Here is a 14609-nt window from a genome sequence, read left to right as displayed (position 1 = left end):
AATTATCTAATCATTCCTTTTTTTAATACTGGGTGCATTCATATCTTTTGCAATATCGAATTTATTTATTTTCCTATTTTTAGAGTTTCTTTTCTTTGTCTTATTCATTGTAGCACAAGTAATTAAAACATACTTCTACTCTGAACCTTATTACATCATCTTAAATGACGTTTTTATAATACAAGAAGCTCCAATTTGCGTTTACATAATATTTTATATAATTAGCAAAATTAATGCAAATTAAAGCATTTTATTTATAAGGTTCGCATATGAAGTATCAATATATTGATTCTGTAAAACGTCTTACAACGCAAATCTATTTACTAACGTATTGTTGATTTTGACTATTGAAGATTGGGTTAGTTGTTCAGTAAGTTCATTCCCATTATCTAATTAATGCAAATAAAATTTTTGCATTACCAATGTTCACCCAAAACTTTATGCCAAAAAAATTCTTTCCATAATTATTACTGCAACTAAAAAGTCTCGGTCATTTGTAATGTAACTGAAACTGAGCATTCCAAATACATTTGCTTTCTCCTGTAAACTTTCAATCTTTCTAGAATACAGAATACAAATAATATGCACCCACTAAGCGGGGGGGGGGACAAATGAAAAAAGATCCAACTGACCTTATAACATTACACCGCTAAGCGTACACTTTGGACTTCTTTAGCATGGACATGTCCTAAAACTTACTTCTCAGCTAATTTATACGTCATAGGAAGCAATTGAGACCGCAAAAATAACAGCAAAAACGAAACAAAAAACAGTTGAATTTAACAAGAACGCGGTGCAGAAACCGTTGAAAACATAAGCTTTTCATGGAGAATTTTAAACACCGTTATTATTGCACTCTTTTAACGCCAATTGAGCCACCCATTAGTTTGATACTGAGGAAAGGAATAAAAAAAACACAGATTCAGCAAATATCCAAAAGTCAATTATTTCTTATGGAAATGCGTAGTACCAAAGCCAGGAAACCATTAGTTCAAAATAAAACTATCACAAAGATTGTATCTTGGTTTAAGGGAGAGAGGGGATGCGACCCCTGTCGTTACAGAGACCGAACTAGAAAATTAAAAGAAATAATATAAATGTTACGCTTACGAAGCTCAAAAACCTGCTGGTTTTTTTTAAAAGAAGTATTTTCAAAGTTTCAGAAAAACAATTATCTTGCAGCTTAAAAGAAAATTAGATCGTTTTGCAACCGCTGAGGAATCCAGTTGTACTTGACCTGTTTTTATTGAGATCAAATCATAGGATGACACTAACAGCAAACACGGACAGAACTCGAAAGTTCACAAACAGCTTATCGAAGCCACAGTGTTGATGTCATTATATCTATACTACAATAAAAACCATTAGAAACTTGAAGCCGAGGAGAGCGATTAAATGATTTGCTTTGCTCCTCTTTGATAGTAACTGAGTATACTAGGTAAAGGCTCTTTGGGGAAAAAACAACAAAAAGAACAACAAATTTTGACACAATTCTAATCTCCATAGAGATCTGTCAAAACATAACCAATGCCAAAAATATTGTTCAGAGCAACATGTAATTGAATAGCTTGGTCAATAACAAGACTTAGTTACGTGTTGACGACAAAGAGAACCAAAGATTGGAATGAGAAAATGTTTTCTTAAAAACATTATTTGAAAGACATTAGAATTTTTAGCTCTAATCCGAAATCAAAGAAAAAAATCATTTAAACATCTATAGAAAGAACTATGGCTTCTAATTGACAGAATTATGCCGTACAAAAACGAAAAGAACCACAATTACCGGCAAAAACAAAAATCCAATAATTTTGTGAGAGAACGGCTTCGCAATCGTTAAGACTATCAGCTGTTCAGAGAAATCATTAAAAATGTTTGTTTTGCGCATTCTTTCAAAGCCAATTGGAGCAAAACAAAATATGGGTTGTTGAAAAGGGGATAATTAACTACCTCAAACAGAAAATTAGGCAAAAGATTCACAAAACTTTTATGAAATTTCGCAGTAAGAAAGACAAAAGCATTACTCGAATATAAAACCACAAAAAGAGCAATTTTTTTTTCAATTGGAACAAATTATGGCATTACATAATAACTGAGGGCATTTTATGGGCTAGCTGCAACATTTTAAGAACCCAATTGAATCACTAAATAATAAAATGTAGTCACGTAGCTTCAAAAAGAACAAAAAAAAATTCAAAAAATATCATTTAAATTTCGCAAAAACACATTGTCAAAGCCATAAAACTGTGAGGCTTTCTCTGAAGACAAACTAATAATTTTATATGGCCTTAAATTGTACCAAAAAATTTTTGCCATTGATTGGGCCATGATCTGAATTACTCCTTGTCAGTAGTCAACACAAAAAACCAAACTGCAAAAAAAACTTTGAAGACAGCACCCTAAAAAAGTCCGAGTTTTTATTGATGGTAAGATTCCTTGATGAGTTTAAACCTAGCCCTGATTTTTCTCAGTGTCCAACAAAAACAATTAATTGTCCCACATGTTTGCTAAGTAGATCAATTAGCAAATGAAATATTTCAATAAACCACAAATAAATCATGCATTTTGTGTAATTTATAGGCTTAATTTTCAAAAAATAGGCAAAAAATTATTTCCAGAAAACTGCTATAGGAATCGAATGTACAAATATCTTTTTTGGAGTTTTCAAAAATTGTGGCAACAGATGTTAGATCTCTACTTTCTGCAAATTTGAGCGGGTTAGGTAACAAAAGTTATTTGGAGCCTTTTTTGATTTAAAAAAGTCTCAAATCCGAAAAATTTTGGCAGAAATGTTCCCCAAAAATCTCGGAAAAGACAAACTGGCGAGCCGTCTTTATCCTTAAACGTAAAACTAATAAGACTGCTTTTAAAAATATTTACAAATTTTAGCAAAATTGATAAAAATTTTGTCAAAAAGTACGGAAAAAATGAATAAAAACAACGGAATTTACTCTTTTTTTCCTCAAAAGCTTAAACCTTGACAAAAGTCCTTTTAAAAAAAGAAAATAAAAAATCCTTTCCATATTAACGAAAATAAAAAAAATCCATATTTTACGCTGGACGAGTTTTCTTATGATACCAGTCTCAACTTTCTACGATGAATATATCCATCGGCCAAAATTGTCCAAACAAAAAAACCCATTTGAGTATATAGTTCCTCCCCTCCCCCCACAATAGGGTCGGGTCGGAAGGAAAATTGTTCGAAGGCGCATTCTGCAATTGTTCATTGTTACAATTGTTATTCCCCATCCGTCCAAAACAGTCTCAAACATTGCAGACAAAATAGACCCAAAATTCAAAAAATTCCCATACAAACGAATCCTAAACAAAATGTTCCAATAAAGCAGACGCAATAATCCCACACAAAATAGTCCCATTTACATATGGAAATAATTGCCAACATAAACTACAAACAATTCACAAACATAATCAATGAGTTAAGCTTCTGAATATATTGTTCTTAAACGATATGATTTAAAATTAAACCCAAAATTGTATCAAAATACAAAATTTTGCCGACACTGCCCGGGTCGAGGTTTTGTCAAAAAATAATGTAAGATTAGCGGTGAATAGCGGTGAAAAAAAACTTTTTTCACCGCAAAGCGCCCGCATCTTTTAGCGTTGAATGCGCTGAAAGCGGTGAATTTTTGTAAGAATTGCGTTGAATTTTGCGGTGAAAATTTTTTTTTCACCGCATTCACCGGAATTCTTACAAAAAACAAACTGTCGTAGAAGGGTTCGAACCTCTACCGCATGCGTGTCACCAACTACGTAATCCACTGCGCCATCTGTCACTTACTCCAATGATATTTCCTGTGAATATAAGATAAGCGTTGAAATTAGCGCGTTGAATATTTGTAAGATTTGCGATTTTAGCGGTGAAAATTTTTTTTCACCGCATTCTGCTGGTAGCGGTGAAAAATTTTTTTTCACCGCATTCTGCTGGTAACGGTGAAAAATTTTTTTTCACCGCATCCTGCTTGTAGCGGTGAAAAATTTTCTTTCACCGCTTAAGCGCTGAAAATAAATTTTTCACCGCTTAAAAGTTTTTTTTCACCGCATTAATCGCATTGAACGCAAATCTTACACTTTTACTCAAATTCACCGCAAATCTTACATCTTTTAGCGATTTTTAGCGGTGACACCTCGACCCGGGTGATGTAATTAGCTTAATTTTTGTTAAATGACAAACAATCGTATGAATAAGTTATTGAGTTTATCTTTGATCGGTTTAATTCTATTTAATTTCGTCTGGGACCCTGTTGTCTCCCTTTGTTTGAACTGTTTTAACTGGGACTTCTTTGTCATGGAATGCTGCTATTTGGGACTGTTTTGTCTGGGACTGTTTTATCTGTTTTTACCCCAATGAAAGTCAGCTATAATAGATTTTCATATACAAATTTAAGATATGGTCGGATCAGACAGCCAGCTTAAGACAGCCAGCTTAAGACAGCCAGCTTAAAATTAATCCTTAATAATAAAATAAACCTTAGTGTTTAAGTGATGAAAATCTTAAAAATTGTTTACCAAATTTTGTTTAACCCAGAATTTTCATTTTCTTAAACAAAATGTAGGATACGTTTTAACTCTAGACAATTTACATCACGGAAGATTTATTCAAGGTCTCGACTAAGGAAAAAATGCTCCTGAAGAGGTTGTAATATTCCCTTTTAGTACTGGATCCATTGTACTCGCCATAGTCATAATCGAAGACATAACCATAAGCATAGTCATAGTCATAATCGTAATTCAAGGGGTAAGTAAATTGATAAAATGACATGGCCTCAGAAATTGTAGCATAATCTTCAGGGCAAAAGTTGAAATATTAATAGAGTATGGATTCAAACTATTATTATTTGAATTCACCGATGTTAACCCTGTCTAACTTCCATCATTACTGCCGAGATCGTTCTGTAGCAAAATTGCTCACAATGACTGGAACTGAAAATGGGTCCGGTTGCTCCATACAACTTTCCTGTTCATAAAAGTTCCCATAAAAATTCATCATATATGTTATGAGGTTTCTACTGGTTTTACCAGCAACTTAAATAGTATTCTGTTCTTTCACAAAACTTTTTCATCACAACGATAAAACTTTGCTTCTCAGCAATTTTTGAGCATGCCCGGGCCGAGGTGTCAACGCTAAAAAACGCAAAATTATGTAAGATTGGCGTTGACTGCGTTGAATTTATGTAAGATCTACGCTTGAGCGTAGATCTTACATAAATTCAACGCATTCAACGCCAATCTTACATAATTTTGCGTTGAATTTTGGCGTAGATCTTACATATTTAGCGTTGAATTTAGCGTAGATCTTACATAAATTCAACGCATTCAACACCAATCTTACATATTTTGCGTTGAAATTTGGCGTAGATCTTACATATTTAGCGTTGAATTTTAGCGTAGATCTTACATATTTAGCGTTGAATTTAGCGTAGATCTTACATAAATTCAACACATTCAACACCAATCTTACATATTTTGCGTTGATATTTGGCGTAGATCTTACATATTTAGCGTTGAATTTTAGCGTAGATCTTACATATTTAGCGTTGAATTTAGCGTAGATCTTACATAAATTCAACGCATTCAACGCCAATCTTACATAATTTTCCGTTGAATTTTGGCGTAGATCTTACGTATTTAGCGTTGAATTTAGCGTAGATCTTCCATAAATTCAACGCATTCAACGCCAATCTTACATAATTTTCCGTTGAATTTTGGCGTAGATCTTACGTATTTAGCTTTGAATTTAGCGTAGATCTTAGATAAATTCAACGCATTCAACGCAAATCTTACATATTTTGCATTAAAATTTGGCGTAGATCTTACATATTTAGCGTTGAGTTTTAGCGTAGATCTTACATATTTAGCGTTGAATTTAGCGTAGATCTTACATAAATTCAACGCATTCAACGCCAATCTTACATAAATTTGCGCTGAATTTTGGCGTAGATCTTACATATTTAGCGTTGAATTTTAGCGTAGATCTTACATATTTAGCGTTGAGTTTAGCGTAGATCTTACATAAATTCAACGCATTCAACGCCAATCTTACATATTTTGCGTTGAAGTTTGGCGTAGATCTTACATATTTAGCGTTGAATTGTAGCGTAGATCTTACATATTTAGCGGTGAATTTAGCGTAGATCTTACATAAATTCGACGCTTTCAACACCAATCTTACATATTTTGCGTAGAATTTTGGCTTAGATCTTACAAATTTAAGGTTGATTTTTTTGAACTCCATTTCAGACCACTTTATGATTTCAAAAGTTTTTCAAGTGTTTTTCCAAAAAGTCAATTTTTTCACTGTTTCGACCCCTATGCTTCACAGGTGAGAAAAGCGAAGTCAACAAAAAACCACTTTTTAGTGCTCTTCTATAGTGCAAAATCCAATTGACACCATATTACGGTTCCAAATTTTTCAAGTTATTTTTCAAAAAGTTATTTTTTTTAACTGTTTCAACCCTATACTGCACAGGTGAGAAAAATCACTTTTTAGTGCTCTTTTATAGTGCAAAATCCGTTTCAGACCATTTTACAATTTCAAAACTTTTCCAAGTTTTTTTTCGAAAAATCATTTTCACTGTTTCGACCCCTATGCTGCAAAGGTGAGAAATGTGAAGTCAGAGAAAAATCATTTTTTAGTGCTCTTTTATAGTGCAAAATCCAATTGACACCATATTACCGTTCCAAATTTTTCAAGTTTTCTTTCAAAAAGTTATTTTTTTAACTGTTTCAACCCTATACTGCACAGGGGAGAAAAATCACTTTTTAGTGCTCTTTTATAGTGCAAAATCCGTTTCAGACCATTTTACGATTTCAAAACTTTTTCAAGTTTTTTTTCGAAAAATCATTTTCACTGTTTCGACCCCTATGCTGCAAAGGTGAGAAATGTGAAGTCAGAGAAAAATCATTTTTTAGTGCTCTTTTATAGTGCAAAATCCAATTGACACCATATTACGGTTCCAAATTTTTCAAGTTTTCTTTCAAAAAGTTATTTTTTTAACTGTTTCAACCCTATACTGCACAGGGGAGAAAAATCATTTTTTAGTGCTCTTTTATAGTGCAAAATCCGTTTCAGACCATTTTACGATTTCAAAACATTTTCAAGTTTTTTTTCGAAAATTTAAATTTTTCACTATTTCGAACCCTATACTCTAAAGGTGAGTAACAAGAAGCCAGAAAAAATCTTTTTTAGTGCTCTTTCATAGTGCAAAATCCAATTCAGACCATTTGAAGATTTCAAATTTTTCAAGTTTTTTTTCGAAAAATTAATTTTTTCACTGTTTCGACCCCTATACTGCACAATTGAGAAAAATGAACCCAGCAAAAAATAACCATTTGCTCTCTTACGGTGCAAAAACCATTTCAGACCATTTTAGGAATTCAATTTTTTTTCAGAACTTAAAAAAAATTTTAAATTTTTCCCAGTACTTCTCACATGATAAATGCGTTGAATACGTTGAAATTATGTAAGATCTCGGCTAAATTCAACGAAAAATATGTAAAATCTAGGCTAACTTCAACGAAATATATGCAAGTTCTACGCTAAATTCAATGCAAAATATGTAAGGTCTACGCTAAAATCAACGCAAAATATGTAAGATCTACGCTAAATTCAAGGCAAAATATGTAAGATCTACGCTTTATAAGGATTTCGGCTCTTAAGGAAACCAAGGTATGGTGGCGCAATGGTAGAAGAGGAGACAAGCGTTGACAAGTCGGAAAATTTACCGCCATTTCTTACATAATTTTGCGCTGAATGCGTTGAACTTTTGTCTTTAAATTCAACGCATTCAACGCAAAATTATGTAAGAAGATTGCGGTGAATTTTCCGACTTGTCAACGCTAGTTTGTTCTTTGTTATCCACCTATGAAGTAGGGGGGGTCGAAACATACAAAAATTTCGTTATTTTTCTGAAAAAAAATTTCAAAAATTTTTTGAAGCCCTAAAATGGCATGAAATGGATTTTTCGCAATGAAGGAGCTTTCAAAAATGATTTTTGTGGACTTCATTTTGTTCAACCAAATAGGACATGAAAAACTCAGTTTTTAAAGTAGTCTGAAAGAAGTCAAAGAGCAGTCAGAAGCAGTTTTTGTTGACAATACTTTTGCAAATGTTCAGTGTGATGTGGAAAGCTTGGCTTAATTTTTTTTATATACATGTGTAACTATGTATATCTCCATCAAAACAAGTACGTATATTTGCTTACATGTGTTCAAAATTGTAATGTTTATGTAGGAATGAACAATTGAAAGAAACGAAAAAATGAGAGTTTTTTTTATATAATTATGCGTATTCATGTGTATAATGAAAGTATATATGAAAGTGTATATCTGTTTATAAGTAAATATAACTGTGCTTAAGTTTAGTAATATGTTTCTATGAGTATAAGCTGAAGTGTATGTCTGTGGGTAGAAATTGTAAATGTGTGTATATGTCAAGACGTTCTTGGTTTTATGTGTGTATGTTCTTCTATATCTATACAGTGAAATGTATGTATATATGTCTGAATTTGTTTATGTATTTATGTATTTATATGTTTGCAATCCGATGAGAGAGAGAGAGAGAGATAGAGAGAGGGAGAGAGATAGAGAGAGGGGGGAGATAAGTTCCTGGAGGGCAATTTAATTGCCTTGAATAATGTTGTTATTTGTCTCCACGATCCAATAATATTATATCTTGCACACGGATTTTGACCTTCAGCGTAGCTAAACTCTGTCCCATTAAGCATTGGCAAGCAAAATGTCACAAACGAAGACGACAACAAGTTTTTGATGTTCTGAGCATGCTTTGTTAAAAACTGAATTTTCTACACCTATCTAGCTACCATATTAAAAACTATCAAGATTTTTTACGAAAAAAAAAATTCATGCTCTTTGTCTTTTAATCCTAGACAAGAAAATGATAAAATGTTGCAACACAGAAGACAAAAACAACTTTTTGATGTTATGAGCATGCTTTGTTGAAAACTAAAATTTCTTCTCCTATCTAGCTACCATAATAAAAAACTATTAAGATTTTTCTTATAAAAACAAATTCATGCTCTTTGTTATTTACTCCTTGGCAAGAAAATGATAAAATGTTGCAACACAGAAGACAAAAACAACTTTTTGATGTTCTGGGCATGCTTTTTTGAAAACAAATTTCTCTATACGCATTCAACTACCCTTCTAGGATTGAGCAAGATTATTTACAGGAAAAAATTATTTGAGATAAATTGTTGAGAGATAAACAATAAACTGAGCTAAGTAAAAAGATTAAATTCTGTAAAAAACCGAAAAATTTGGTGGAAAAACTATGATATGCAGGAGCAGCTGAACGTGCTAGTTAAATAAAGTAGATTGATAGGAATTCGTCAAGAGCTTGAATCAAACAAATAGAGTAATGATGTACAAGAAGAGTAGTTTCCACTGGAACTGTAAAAACAGCTAAATTTTCAAAAGTTAATTAGCCACTTGATACAATTAAGCAAGAAAGAACACAAGCTTTGTATCTGCGGGGGGTTGATAGAAACAGCTTCAGTAGCGAATAGGTCTTGTTTGCGAATTGGGAATAACACTAACGGATAATGCGTGCTTTGACTGAAATCTTAAACAAAAGCGAATCGCTTCTTCAGTAAATGGTTCAAGCATACTGAATATACATATACTCAACTATTAAACACTGGAAGTAAAATATCAGAGCACCTCAAGCCAATAAAAATTGAATGAGTTCATTATTGTTCTTTCTTGAATCAAATTTTCTGTGCATTCAGTAACCCTGTGTTAAAATTTTGGATTACTTATTGTTCTGTCGACGTTTCAAAATAACATCACCGTAACGATATTTGATAGAGCATCGGAAAGAGTAACAGCCAAAGGAATTTGAAATTTAAAGCGACAGAGTCTGTATAACAAATTGGGTTATGAAGCCTGGCGAACATTTCGGAATTGAACACAACACTACTGCTACCTACTACTGCTACTGCCTACTACTACTATCTACAACTACTATCTACAATTAGTATCTACTACTACTACTGCTACCTACTAGTACTACCTACAACTACTACTAGATGCTATTAATATCTACTACAACTACTTATTGGTTCTAAGTTACACTAGTACCTACTACTACTTCCTTTTAATACCTTCAAATGTTACCATTTGTTTACTAACTATCTACAAAAAGCTGTTTTTGTTTCTCTAAAAAGTGAAAACAATTCTTATCTCTAGAGGAGACTTGCTGAGCATAAACAACAAAAGCCTTTATCTATCTCAAGGTAATGTGTCCTGACTGACACAGACCGATAGAATTTACCCGCTAATATTTTCAACAATTCATTAAGTGTTTGAAGTTTTTTTCGAAGATATAAAAAACGCTGAAGCTATGTTGTATATGTTAACTCAGTAATTTTCAACTCAATGTTAATTTCTTAATTAACAATTAAGAAATCCATGGTATGGTATACCAAGTGGTACTTAATTAATTAAATAAATGTAGGGTTTTATTGTTCAGCGAACCAGTCTAATTTTTAGGAGTTTTTTTGATATGTTCTTTTTTTGAAGTGCAGCTTTTTTATACTTTATTTAAAAATTGCTTGCTTCAAAAATTCTATAGTTTGTACCTTAATGGAAACAAACACTTTACAACGTACCTACATTATCAAAAAAAACAGGTTTTACACTATATAGTTGTTTTTGTATGTTTATTCAGAGCCACCTGTTGTTTCAGTTGTCAGGAATTACACAAATTTTCCGAATCCCTACGTTTTAAAAACTTGTATAGACAGAAAACTGCTGGTATAGCTTGCCAGAAGGACAATGCGTTTGTTGAATTTCATATTAACCTTAGCTTCGGCTCAGGATGTGTTCAAAGCTGAGACTGTAATTGTGAACTTGCTATGCTTCAAAAGTTTAGCGCTGCATGATCTTGCAATTTTTGTTATATTAACTTCTTCCTAATTTGTTAAATTTCATTTGGTCATTGTTTATCTGAAGAAAATTAAAAACGAATCAACCTCATGAAACATTCTTGCACAAACTCGTTGCGCAGTCTTGTTGCATTCTTGCACAGTCTTGTCGCATTTGAGAGCTCAAACAAAAACATTAAATATAGGTGTTTAGCTGAACATTTTTTTTTGTTTTCAGCGTCTACACTCAATGGGCACCAAATGGTTCCAGAGAAGTACTTCTCGCGGAATTTGAAACAAAATTCTTCTTTATTAGTGTTCAAAACACAACCGGAGACAGTATGGCTTTGGATAAGCAAGTAGAATAAAAATGTGAAACATGGTCGATCACTTTACCTAAAAGTTGAACCATTGTGTTCGATTTCGAGTTTGTGATCTAAACAGTATTCAAGGATAATTGACTTTTAAGAAAAAGGCTTCTTTTTTAGTATTCAAAACTCAGAGGCGGCATGGATTTCGATAAGCAAGTTTATTAAAATGGTGATTTTGGTCGATTGCTCTACAGAAAAATGGAAGTCTTGAGTTTCTGTATGAATTTTTGATCTAAAAACACTATTCAAGGATAATTGACTTTGAAGAAAGACTATTTTAATATTAAAAACACAATAATCGGTGACCGCTTAACTTTGAATTACCAAATATAATAAAATGCGAAAACTTGGCCTATCCCTCTAATTTAAAGTCAAAGTTTGAGTTTGAGTTTGATTTTGTGATCTAAAATTAGTATTCAAGGGATAATTACGTCATAATAGTTGTTATGTTATATAGATGTGAACGCAAAACATTTGAAATACGTTCTCACAATCTATTTAGACTACAGCTATATATGTGTCAAAAAAGTGAAGGAGACCTTCTGGTTTTACTAAGCTTTTTGATATAGTTTACTATATTATATAGACTATATTCACGTGGTCTATTATGCAATCTTTACTGCACGACTTCTGCAAGCATTCTAAGCTGAAGAGTATAATTTTGCATTGTTCTAAAGAAAAAAACAGAAAAAACACATGATTTTCCTGGTGCTAGGAAAATTGGCGGACAGGTCGTTTAGCCGACAAGGAAAAAATGAGAAATTTAAACGACAGTTTTTATCATAATTGGTAATAAAAGTCTAATTGGTTTATAAATCAGTAGTTCGGTTGTGATAGATTCATATCAACTCCCACAAACCGTTGAGGCATGACCATGGCCCGCGAGGCATGGCCAGATGCGGTTAAATGCAGTCCAACCACGTAAAGCCCTCCGTTACACTAGTTGATGAAAAAACTAAGGTATACTTGTGTGCTTACAGAATAGTGTTTTAAATTGGCCAATCACAGCTTCAGAATAAGATTTATTGCTCATTTTACTTAAATTGTCGGTAAAAATCTTCATTTTTTTGGTGTGTTGACATATTTTACCAGTAATTTTTGAAAAGATAGGTCAGTGCAACTCTTTAAATGATTAAATTTCTCTGAAGAATATTCGGCTAATGAACATTAAATTTTGTAAAATAACTAATGTGGAGATACCTTTAAGTCATGGCCACATTAAGTAACAGTTAACACAACTAATTTTGATTTTTGCTACCATAAAAACCGACAACACAGACAGTAGAGATCAGATTAGGAGCTTCGATACCATAGTCAAACTGACAAGTATACTTCTTCTTTCATTTGGCCGATTTGGAAAATTTCCAGTGTTAAAACCCTGTAACCCATAGTGCATCAAGTTCAAAGTTTAACGTATTCAAAATTCTTGGAAATTAGTGTTTGACTTTTCTATGTGGTAATATTGTATTATAATACTAGTATTCTTGGCTTTGTGTACTTCGTTTTGATGTTATCTTTCCGAAAGGGTTTCTATGTTTTCAAACGTTTGTTTGTTATGGATCCCATGAAGAGTCGATTTGAGTTCTTTCAACTGAGTCAAAGACAAAAAAACAACTGTCAAAAGGCAAATCCTGATTATAGAGGCAATTGAGCTAATAAGATTTCCAGATTTTTTGATGCAGTATTTTAATTTCCTCTGAGCTTAAAAAATGTGAGAAATAAGTAAAAATGTCTCTTGGAAAAAATCTCCAGGTGGAATTTTACTACTGCGTGTTTTGCTTATTGCCACTATTGTCAATAGAGACCATTGTAATTTAACATGATTTTTATCCTCATGAAAATTTGTAGCCTCTATAACAATAAATGGTTCAACCATTATGTACATGAAAAAGTTGTTTTTCACGAGTAATCATATAGCAAAGCCTTAATTTTCAATAAAGCTTTAATGATCGGCAATTTACGCTATGAAAATGAATCAGCGGTCTCACAGGTAGTATGAAAATATTTTTTTTCATGGCGCTCAAAAAAAAGGAAACCTATAACAGAACTGCAAAATTAACAACGGTAAGAAAAGAAACGCTTTTTAATGTCAACTTCGCTTTTAATTTGAAAGACTTAATAAAAAACAATGCCTAGCTGAAATAAAAAAAGACTTAGATTGTGCAAAGCAAAAATTTAAAAGATATCCTTGTCAAACAAATATTTATGTACAAGCTGATTTTTCATTACTCCTTTAACAAATTTGATTTTTACGACCTCAATAGTTTGCCTTGAGAAAACTCATAGGCGAACGGAGGAGTATTCACTTCTTGCATCTATAGTTCTGATACGTTAAATGCTTACTATTCATGATACCATATCTTTATGGATTAAAGAAGTTTTAAGTTCGCGTTATTGAACACTTAGGTTTTAAATTTTTATGAGTTACTTGAATAACATACTGAAATACTTCAAATTGACACATAGCTCTAAAAGCTACTGAAGGAATTCTGTGAAAACCAAATGTTCTAAGACAAACACAAGTTGTTGCACATGTATACAGAAAACAGTAGTGCATACTTACGTCTATGGTTCAAATTGAGCCTTTGATAAAAACATGTTTGTTATCTACTAACGTTAGCAGGGAACTTCTTATCGTTCCTTACAATAAACCACGTCAATACTATGCAAAATCAAAAGTATTACACAAATAACTTAATACTAAACGTACGACATATAACCAGTTACTATATAAACTAGAAGCAATTGTAACCGTGAAAATCAAACAATAAGGCCAATAGTTGAGTTTAAATGTATTTGATTTGTCCATTGCTTTTTCCATTGCTTTATATAAGTTAACGTTATTTTGTTTAAATTCAGCACAGTGGGGGTCGAAATGTACTCTCAAATAATGAATTGCAAGCCTATGTACTCACTTTGTATTTATCACAAGTTTTGCTGCAACACAGTAGAGTACATGTATTTATACGCCTTCTTGATCAGAGACAAGAGAATACTTAAGCAAACTAATAAAAGTGCTTTTAGCCGAAAATATTATGCAACAATTTTGCAGAGAAGACTGAACTTCTCACAATATAGGTTGTTTTATTCATAAAAAGCTAGTGGTCAGGTTGAATTTTTTGTTTCAACCCGTGACTTGTAAGAGAGCCGAAGTGAAAAGAGCCGATTCAAGAGAACCGACATCTTATTTATATTATAAGTTGATAATTTACGGTAAATTTTGCGACAATTTAATTTGGCTCTTAAATGAGACTACTACATTCGAGTATTGGAAAAAATAATATTTAGTATCTTCTAGTATAAGACACTGAAAGCAAATTAAAAAAATGATTATCTT

The sequence above is a fragment of the Convolutriloba macropyga genome, chromosome 6 (assembly GCF_964194025.1).
Source record: "Convolutriloba macropyga chromosome 6, txConMacr16.3, whole genome shotgun sequence".
In the NCBI taxonomy this organism is placed as follows: Eukaryota; Metazoa; Xenacoelomorpha; order Acoela; family Convolutidae; genus Convolutriloba; species Convolutriloba macropyga.
This window is presented reverse-complemented; position numbering follows the sequence as displayed.